Genomic DNA, 8,198 nt, shown 5'->3' on the forward strand with positions numbered 1-8,198 from the left:
ATGTCATATTTTTCCATTTAGTTAGTCCAATAAAAAATGTCACATTTTTTTTTTGGGAAAACTTTATCTCATATTAATATAAATATACTATTTTCTCTCTATATTAAACATACTTCATCCGTCGCACAATAAATGGCACACGTAGGAAATGACACATAATTTAACGAGATGTTATTTTATGTGTTAAGTGGAAAGAGAAAATAGTATATTTATATTACTGTGGGAGAGAACTTTTTCCAAAAAAATGAACTGTAACATCTTTTTTGGGATAAGTGAAGCCCACATTATTATTAGTGTTTAATGGTGGGCCCTAGTGGTATAAGTTGTAAATAAATTGAAATGTATGAATAATGAGTTGGGGAGAACTTCCGGAAATGGTAATGAGCTATTTTTATAAGACTGGCAGAAAAGGAAAATGTCCCTATTATTATGGAACGAAGGGAGTATTGTATTCCATCCGCCCCTTACATTTTGTCATACTTTGTTGGACACGGGTTTAAGAAATGTAATGAAAAATGAGTTGAAAAAGTTAGTGTAGAGTGAGTTCTACTTTTATATATTAGTTTTATAATAAAATGTAAAGTTGGAATGAGTAAGTGGAATATATGTCCATACCAAAAATAGTAAAAAGTAAAATGTGACTAATTTTGTGAGACAGATGGAAATAGAAAAATGTAACAAAATTTGAGGGAGGGATGAAGTAGTGAGATAAATAAAAATCACAAAATGTTAAATTCAAAATTTTGAAAATACTTCCTCCGTCCTATAAGAATATGCACTCTTCTCTTTTTTTTTCCATCCCACGAGAGTATGCATTTTCTAGTTTTGGAAAATATTTTCTCTCTCTAATGAGATAGGACCTCTTTTCTTCTAATAATATTTGGATTACTTTTCTTTCTATATTTCGAGTACTTTTTCTTTCTATCTTTTTATTAGAAAAGCTCTTTCTATTATTGCATCAATTATGCAGTAAAACTCGTGTCTAAAAACTCGTGTCTAAAAACTCGTGTCTAATAAAAAATGCTTACTCTTGGAATAGATGGAGTACCATCTTTTACTTATTTTATTTAATTTTCGTCCCTTTTTCCGTTGAGACGGGCACTACTGTCGCCTGTCGGACTTCCCTGGTTTTAGTTGTAAGGGTGTCCACTATAGTTGGCCGGGCCAAGCCACAAAGTGTGGTCAGGCCACAAAATCGTGGCCGGCCACCAATGCCCATGTTTCCCACTATAGTGGACATGGCCAAGCCACCAAAAATTTTATTTTTTCCATTTTGTTAATATTTTAATTCTACTACAATAATAATTGTTTAGACTACAATAATTAAATAAAATGCATAATTTAATGAAAACTAAATAGAAAACCAAATCTTTGTTGCATTATAGAACGGAGTAAAACAATACAACGAAAATTGTTTTGGAACACGCAAACAAAAACATAAAAAAACACCGCCATCGCCGACTACTCGGTCTCATTATCAGAATCCGCCACTTCATCTTCACCCGTTGCATTGTCACCGCCAACGCCATCACCGTCACCACCACCGCCACCGCTCTGAGGTCCCGTCGCCGCCGCCGCCGTGTCCTCCCACCCCAACAACGACCTCAGCCTCACTATAAGTTCGTAGTACATCATCTTGGTAGTCGGGTCGGTCGACTTCTCATACAAGGCCAGAGTGTCCTTGAGTTCCTTTATCATCTGCACCGCTAGGGTGTTTTGCAACGCCGCTCGGGCCGATCCGGGGGCAGGTGCAGACGGGCCCGCAGCAGAGTGTTGGGAGGCAGCGGCGGAGGTGGATCTAGCGGCTCGGATTGCGGGCTCCTCCATGACCTCGTTCATCGTTGAGGTCGAAGGTCCTTGAACCGCCGCTACTACTGCTGCAGTTGCCGCCCCTGCCCCGTCTTGTACGGCTTGGCCTAGAATCAGACGCGTTCTCGCAGATGGCTCTGAATTTTGGGGAGTCCCGCAGAACGAGGAATTCTGCCCAGTAGGTAAACTTCTTGCCTACTTGCACATTGAACAACTGCATCGACAGGGATTTTATGTCGGCTTCGCTGCGGCCACTCTCAGCAGTGCGCAGTTGGTTCTCGTATATACCAATAAACTTCCGAAGAGCTGTAGTGATCCTGCCGAACTTCTTCCGAATCTGATCGGGTGTACGGTCGACGCTCCCCGACGGTTTGAATTCATTGTACACCACTAAGACTTTCCGCCAGAAGCATAAGTCGGTCTGATCCGTGCCAACTATGGCATCTGTCGTCACCGCGTCCCATGCCCTAGCAATAGCAATGGACTCGGCGTCTGTGTACAGAAACCCTCGTCGACCACCGCCGCCGCCATCGCCTTGTCCGCGACCACCGCGGCCGCCGCCCTGCCCGCCGTCGCCGTCGCCGCCACCTCGCGCGGATCCTCCGCCACGCCCACCGCCGCCGACGCCGCCCTTCGCCCGCCGTTCCCGCCGCCGCCACCGCCGCTTCTTCCACCGCCTCCTCTCCCCGTCTCTACACGACCGGGCGTCGGCGTCGGGGTATCAGGCGACCCCATCAATTGTTCCCATGTGAATCTATCAGATTCATCAAGCGGAGATTGACTGCTCTGAAATGGGGAGGATTGAAATTGGGACGAGAAGTTAATCGCGTCCATGTTGGGTCGATAGTCGCCCGTCCCCGGTTGGGTACGACCCGCATATCTCTGCTGATAGGCCGAGGACTGACCCCGGTTTTGGGGTGTTTGTAGCCACGGTGCCGGCGATGGCGGACTCCACATCTGGGGTGGAGGAGGGGTGGGACTCGATCCCCAGCGTTGGGGGGTGGAAAGTCCCCCTGTCCCGAATCTCCATAACCGGGATCCTCTCCGCCTTGCATTTCACAAAAATTCAAATTGAAGGGAATATGGTAAATTGTGTGTGAGAGTAGAGTAAAAATAAGATATGAATTTTAGGTATATATAGAAAAAATTTCGAAAATTTTTAAAAAAAAAATAATAAAAAAAATTTGGAAAAGGGGAGAGCCGCGGCTCGTGGCCATTGCTATAGGAGGGTCGCGGCTCGCGCCCAAGCGCCGCGGCCAGGCCACGATCGTGGCGCGCCCACGTCCACCCCCCCCGCCGCGGCTGCCCACCCCCCGCACTATAGGGAGCCGCGGCTCGCGGCTCTCCCGTGGCCCGGCCGCGGCTCGCCTATAGTGGACACCCTAAAGCATTATAGCTAATTGGCTAATAATTTGTCGATCATGTTAATTAAATTGATATTATGTCAACAGGTTGATATGCATAAATATAAGTACTCTCCCCGTCCCATTTTAAGTGAAGTATTTTTAATTAGGCATAAGATTTTATATAGTGTTTTTTTTATAAGTTAAGTGAGAAGAATAAAGTAGTAAAAAGTAGGGACATCAATCGGGCTAACCCTTTCGGGTTCGGGCCAACCCACTCTGGTTGTCGGACTATTTGGGTGCGGGCTATTCGGATTATGAATTTTTCGGGCAAAAACTTTCAACCCTAACCCGTCGTGTTTCGGGGTAACCCATCGGCCTATACGGGCCTTAAAATTTTTCGAAAATAATTTCTTGCATCAAAATTTTCCTCTGTAATTTTTTTAAAAATTTTAGATATTTTTATGTTTTTGAATCATATATAATCTTCAAATTTTCATAGTTTTCTTCAATAATAGTTGAAGAGGGGTGTGTTATTGCCAACTCACCCCTAAATTGCTAACTACAACTAAATGATAGGCATTGGATTTTTAAATTAAAGGTGAAGATCCTTCAACTCTTGAGTATTAATATCATGCACAAAAAATATCAATAGGGGTATTAATTAATGTCAATTAACTACAAAATTAATTATAACTAACTTTTAAAAGAAATCCCAAAACTTTAGATTCATATAATATATATCAAATTAAAGATAATTTTATAAGGATTTCAACGATATCCTACATGCATATGTTCCGACGTCAAAATTTGAAAAAAAAATTCGAAAATTTTTAATTTTTTCGTACAACAGAAATGTTAACATACTATATAAAATATGTTAATATAATACATGTAGAATGTCAATATAAGCAATGGGTTAACATTCTTAAAGCATTGTATTGACATTCTCAAAGCATTGTGTTGATATTTTCGAAACAATATATTAACATTTTCATCCAAAAACCTAATTTAGAGTTTTTTTTTTATCTTTTTCGATTTAATTAATAAAAATAAAAATTACACGTGGCAAATTGTAGACCACACGTTTTCTAAAATCCTATGGCCTTAAATTAGTTGTAGTTAGCAATTAAATGACGAGTTAGCAATTGATCACTCCCCTAGTTGAAGATAAGTCTTTCATCTCGAACAACTACAACATAAACAAAGATAAATCAAAATAAAATCAATCAGATTGAATTAAAGTTTTTGTTTGTGTCTTTATCTTGATATTGTTCATAATTAATTCTTTATAAAAATTAAAAATCATATTTTACATGAATAATTATTAAAATGATAAATGTATTGAGATTTTGATGGGTTAGTTTTTAATTTTGTCTTGATTGGCTTTGGTGATCATAAGACAGTAGATGATGGAACTATGGAATGATGAGTCGGGGTACAACTTGAAAGTAAACTGAAGATTGAAGAAGACTAATGATTGTGTCACATAAAATTCAAAAAATACACAAAATCCCTAAAACCTACTCCATCCATCTCACTTAAGATGACACGTTTTCCTTTTTAGTTTGTCCCAACTAAGATGACACGTTTCCTTTTTTGAAAACCCTCTCTCCAATTAAAACACCCAACTACTTTTTCTCACTCTTATTAAAATATTCATCTTTCCTAATATTTTCACCCACATTTTCTCTCTTCAATTAAATACATTAATCAATAACTCCTAAAATCTCATGCCGGCTAAGGAACGTGTCATCTTAGTCGGGACGAGAGAGTAATATTTTTCAATTAAAAGTTACAACACGTCGGGCCGACCCGCAACCTGTTCGGGCCAACCCGTTTAATCTGCCAACCCATTCGGGCTAACCTGTTTAGCCCGTTTTGTATTCAGGTATAAAATTACAACCCTAACTCACTAATTTTATGGGGCTATTCGGGCTGATCTATAGATTTTGGGTTGGATTGACATTTCTATAAAAAAGAGGAAGAAAATAGAGAGTGATATGATGTTTTTATTTTTAAAAAAATACTAAATACTTATTTTATTTAGAGTGAGAAATCTAAAAAAAAAGTTAAGAGTAAAACGAAAGGGAGTACTTTTTTGTGTGCGCCATCGTACACTTCTAATAAATATTGCGCTACATTTCATACTCTTCCAACAAATATTGAAGTCTATTTATTTAATTTTGAACTAGCACGCTCGACTGCATAAGTTGTACTCAGCCATAATCAAAACCAAGAATCTAGTAAGCTACTAAGCTGATATTGCACTGTCTACCACTCAAAATTGTTTAAATAAAGAGTTCGCTTTCAATTTGTCAGAGCTAAATCAACAAAATACTGAAAAGTGTGGCAGATAATCTGTTTAGATTGTTCATTTCATTTGATTTTTAAATTGAATAAGATAGTAGAATAGTGATGCATTTGCTTTATTCTTGTATGTTTTCAAGTGGATCTCGTGTGAGATTTATCATAATGAAGGTGCAAGTGACTCTCAAGTCTCAACTGTCTACTTTTCCTCAAAAGCAATAGATGTGGAAAAAGGATTCTTTTAAAAGAATAATATTGTATTCGTTCCACGAAAATATGCACATTTTCATTTTTAGTCGTTCTATAACAATATGCACTTTTTATATTTAGAAATTTTTAATAAGGTCAGACCGATTCACCACTAATAATATTTTAATTATTTTTTTCTTTCTATTATGCTCTTACTTTATCAATTATGCATTAAATTCATGCTCAAACAAAGGTGTGTATTCTTATGGGACGGAAATAATACTGAAATTTAATTGTACGTGTGTTCCCTCGTCCCATATTACTTGTACTATTTATTTTAGCTTGTATATTTGGCATTGATCTTTTAGTATAGTTAAATTAGTATTTTAATTGTAATGAGAGATTACCTAATAAAAAAAATACTTAAATAATTTTAATATATTAATTAAATACCATAATTTTTACTTAAAATAAAAATAGAATATAAATAGTTTGCGACAAGCCGAAACAGAAAAGTGTGAGTAACAAGAGATGGAGGAGTATATAGTAAGCTAGTCTTGTTAAAGATGATATCTCATTGACATAATAGTAATATCATAAATAATAAACAAAATATAAAAAAAAAGGTGAATATTGCAGTAACAATAAAAATATAAAATGATGTTTTCCAATATATTTCATCCATGTTTACACCCGAAAATACCACTTGTAAATTTAGAATTTAAAATTTTACATTATTAAATGTTCCGCTACACTCAAAGTGGTAAAGGTGGATAGAGATCTAATCATTTCAAATCTTCGATACTTAACAAACAAATGCAGCCACATTCATTTTCTCTAATCACTGGAGTTTTTTCTTTAAAATATGAAAATCTTTCCGACCACCACTAATCATAATCAATTACGTCACGGATAGATCTTACCTCCACCACGAAATGGCTTTTATGAGTGTATTGAAAATAACACTAATATATAGAGTTATTTTTATGTTTGTAGTTATTGGCGTGTAATATTATGTGACTTTCTATAATATGAATTTCTTTCCACGAACTTTAAGTTTAACAAATAATTTCACGAATTTTGACTAGGATAACAATTCTTACAGATGATTGATTCGGACTTCATAAAACTAATATAAAAAACGAGTTGATATTTAATTGATGACGTTGAACATTACTTAATATTTATTTAAAAAAATAAATGACATCTCATGAATAATTAAAATTTTTCTCTCCCATTCTCTTTCATCTTTATATCCACCTCAGTCTTTGTATTCTCTCTATTTCTTCAATATAGTTCTCTATAGTGTACGCCAACTTTTCAACTAGCCTCAACAAGCCACCTACCAAAATATTGCTATATCAGCTGACGGGTGGGAAATTGACACATTGGCCAAAGTTCATTGGCCAAAATTTATGATATTATTTGTTAAGTTTAAAGTTTAGAGAAAAAGTCAAAATTTTTATAAAGTATCATGATATTAGATGCCAATAGCTCTTACATTTAAAGGATTATGCATACGTTAATGATATATTACTCCATCCGTCCGCGAAGAGTCCCCTTTCTACCCGGTACGAGTTTTAACAAATGTTAAAAAAAATAGGTGGAAAAAAGTAAGTGGAATAAGAGTCTCACATGTACATATTAGTTTTAAATGATACGAATTTTAGAGTTTGTATACTAGAAATCACGTTTCGAGTGATTGAATACTGTAAAACTCTTATTTTATTTTCCAAGGAATAAAATAAATTATTTTTGTCATAATGTTGTTATGTTTTACATTTAATGGATATTAATTGCATGTTTAAATGTATAAGTTAACTTAACAAAGTCTAAGTCTTTGTTTTAGTAGACCGGTTGTGGGCGGCGTCCACTTTAAGGTAACACGGTCAGTCCTAAACAAAGAAAAAGAAGAATTTCACGACCTAGATGGAATTAGACTATCCACCGTGAAAGGTTGCAATGTCAGTTCGCATATTTCTAAGCCTTACTGAAATAAGATGACATTGGTGTGGTAAAGCACTGAACGGATCTAACAGCAAGACTTGTCTTTGTGCTATCTACTGAAAGACGAGGTCTTGATAAATATTTGTTTCTTAATCAATGTAGGTTAGCATTGAGCATACGGTATTGATAATGCATTACTTTGACTTATCAAATGGTGCGGGTTTTTCGTAACCCAATAATCCTGATATATTGGGTAGTGGTGATTAATATGTAGCGGTGCTAGGATTGCTATTATATTGAGTCATGCGCGAGGTGAGTCTCGTTTGATAATATCCTCAAGAGGAGCGCGAAACAAGGTTTTATTATTCGGAACCTAGCTAGTTGGAGTTTGATCACTCTATGAATAATCAATAAGCGTTTCATGCTAAGTCCACTCTTGGAATTAATAAGAAATTAATCAATTAAGTCCATAGCCGACATTAATTAATTAATAGACATTTTTATCTTAAGCGCGGGAAATGAAAGTTAAAACGGAAACCCGGATTACTTATAATTTCGGATTTGGATGGGGAGAGTTCAATATTACTTCTGTAGTGGCTG

This window comes from Salvia hispanica, chromosome 5 (genome assembly GCF_023119035.1).
Source record: "Salvia hispanica cultivar TCC Black 2014 chromosome 5, UniMelb_Shisp_WGS_1.0, whole genome shotgun sequence".
Classification (NCBI taxonomy): domain Eukaryota; kingdom Viridiplantae; phylum Streptophyta; class Magnoliopsida; order Lamiales; family Lamiaceae; genus Salvia; species Salvia hispanica.